General features: G+C 37.0%; 1 long non-coding RNA gene across 1 annotated transcript in view; it reads right to left on the bottom strand.

Moving 5' to 3' along the window:
* The window catches only part of LOC149134228 (uncharacterized), a 4401-nt gene extending 2205 nt beyond the window's left edge, over nt 1–2196 (bottom strand). The window contains exons 1-2 of the long non-coding RNA XR_016243218.1: nt 1973–2196; nt 1–814 (exon numbers count right to left, since the gene is read on the bottom strand). The exon at nt 1–814 is cut by the window's left edge and continues 2205 nt beyond it. This is a non-coding gene — a long non-coding RNA (uncharacterized LOC149134228). The remainder of the gene's footprint in view (nt 815–1972) is intronic.
* Nucleotides 2197–2513: the final 317 nt, after the last annotated feature.

The following is a 2513-nucleotide window of genomic DNA, read 5'->3' as shown; positions in this document are numbered from 1 at the left end:
CGATTCTGCTATTTCCATGTCACCGCGAATAATACTTACTACTACTGCTACATATGGGAGGGTGTATGGCCCAGTGATTAGGGTGTTCCAATCATAATTGTGAGATCGGGGTTTCAATTCCTAGACCGGGTGGTGCGTTTTTGAGCAAAACACTTCATCTCACGTTGCTTTGCAACCATTTCAACACTTGACACATGGCACACAGTGTACCTGTTCAGACAACATTGATTTGATGGAGAGAGTGAGCTAATGTGTGGCACATACATTTGATCATTATAAACAAATCATTTGTGCAGGCTGTTCGGTAAAAGCTGAGCGCCCATACATCGTCGTCGACGGGAAAGTCCATCACTACTATTACTTCGTCAGGTATTCCTGCTATGAACGATAAAAAAACCTACAAAACTGAAACGAAAGAACTATCCAGTCAGATACTCTTGGATTGGAAGTAATGAACTCAACCATCTTGCAGTCACCAAGAGTTCTTTCCTTCTGTTCGTCAGTGGGCACCCTGAGAACACGCTTCATGATTTCTGTGTAGAGTTGCCGCACAAACTTCAAACTGTATGCTTATTGTCTTTATAAATGTACGACGGTCTTCATCCAGAAAACTGCGAATTTTCTCAACCAGCTTTGTTGTTCTGATGCACCTCCCCCTCTGTAGTATTCTTGCCCAATTTAATACAAAACTTTATTGCATAGCAACCTTCAAAATTGTCTTCCAGTCCCGACTATATTCTGCGAAATAGTCAGCTGTGACAAGCAACGTTCAGTAGAGTGCGTTCAAAGTGCTGTTACGGCCGTCTTCTTCAACCTGGAATAAAAAGTCGACAAGTCAGCTTATAAGATTTATGGTAATGATATACTAAAACGACAATAACCTATAACTGCTTCTCCTAAAGTGTCTCAAAACTTCTGGAATGCACCTTGTACTTTTCATTTATCTGCAACATAATTAATTAGACTATAAAATTTCAGTTTTACAATTCACAATTAGAAACATAAAACATTGTCACTGTATAGGGTATTAATATATTTCTCAAATATGGCGGAACTAACGCGTTCGTTCTAATTGAGTAAATGTGATAAACTGATGCAATTAAAAGCTTTTATTCGGATTAAGAGAACATCTATTAAAATCTACAAAAGATAGTAAGTGGTGTATTTGTTACGTCTCAAGGGCGTCGCTAAATGAAATATAGAATAAAAGACGTGTGTAACACACTTCTAATATACATCTTATTCTAATACGAGCTTAAGAGACTGTCTTCTATACGATGGTTCTCTTCATGTTGAATTGGAAAAGAAACCTAACAAAAACAGCTAAGTTACGATTCTAAAGTGAATATTCCACTGTTAACACTTGTCATTTGTATTGATCAATCAACTTTTATATTGTTATGTAGACATTTTCTCCTGAAGTGCATACACCATTAACTGATGTTCAGTATTGCGTTGCTTTAGGAGCAAAACTTCGATAAACACTTTCCAAATTGTACTGTAATACCCAGTTCAACAACTATTCATTGCAAATATCTTATTTGATTTTCTAGCATTAATGGACGCTGACATTGAAGAATAAACTTCCTTTTAATCAATCAATTTGACATATTTGAGTCGATATATTTAAATGGATATAAATATACTGCTTAAAGACATTGTACAGTCGGGACAGAGTTAATTTCTTACAGCTTCAGATTATAGCCAAGAATTTTAAAGAAGTTGTCCAAACAGAATAAATGTACCATGGAGTTAAGTTGCAGATTTCAGCTTCTAAAAGCTTGTTACATGCAAGATTCTTTAACTATTTCCTATATTACCACGGTTATATAAAAGAACTTCATTATGTTATAAAGTCAGACATGGTCATGCAGTTAAGAAGCCTGCTTTGTAATCATACGGTTTCGGGTTTGCTTCCACTGCGTGGCACATTGAGCAAGTGTTTTCCATAATAGCCCCAGGTGACCAATACCTTTTGAGTGAATATGGTGGACAAAAACTGCGTAAAACACGTCATGTGTGTGTATCTGTGCGATGTGTAGGTGGTTCGCATGGAAGGAGGTATAACATCCATGTTACAGACGGAACAGTTTATAAAATGACAACAGCAACTACTATTACTGTTGCTGCTGCTGCTACTACTACTACTACTACCACTAATACTGTTGCTACAACTACTACTACTACTACCACTAATACTGTTGCTACAACTACTACTACTACCACTACTACTACTGCTACTACTACTACTACTACTACTGTTGCTACTACTACTACTACTACTACTACTACTACTACTACTACTACTGTTGCTGCTGCTATTACTACTGTTGCTACTACTACTACTACTACTACTACTACTACTACTACTACTACTACTACTACTGTTGCTGCTACTACTACTACTACTACTACTACTACTGTTGCTGCTGCTATTACTACTGTTGCTACTACTACTACTACCGTTGCTACTACTACTACTACTACTACTACTACTACTACTACTGTTGCTG

This window comes from Octopus bimaculoides, chromosome 9 (genome assembly GCF_046866305.1).
Source record: "Octopus bimaculoides isolate indiv1 chromosome 9, ASM4686630v1, whole genome shotgun sequence".
In the NCBI taxonomy this organism is placed as follows: Eukaryota; Metazoa; Mollusca; class Cephalopoda; order Octopoda; family Octopodidae; genus Octopus; species Octopus bimaculoides.
Note: the sequence above shows the minus strand (reverse complement) of the source record. Positions and strands in the feature narration are given on the sequence as shown.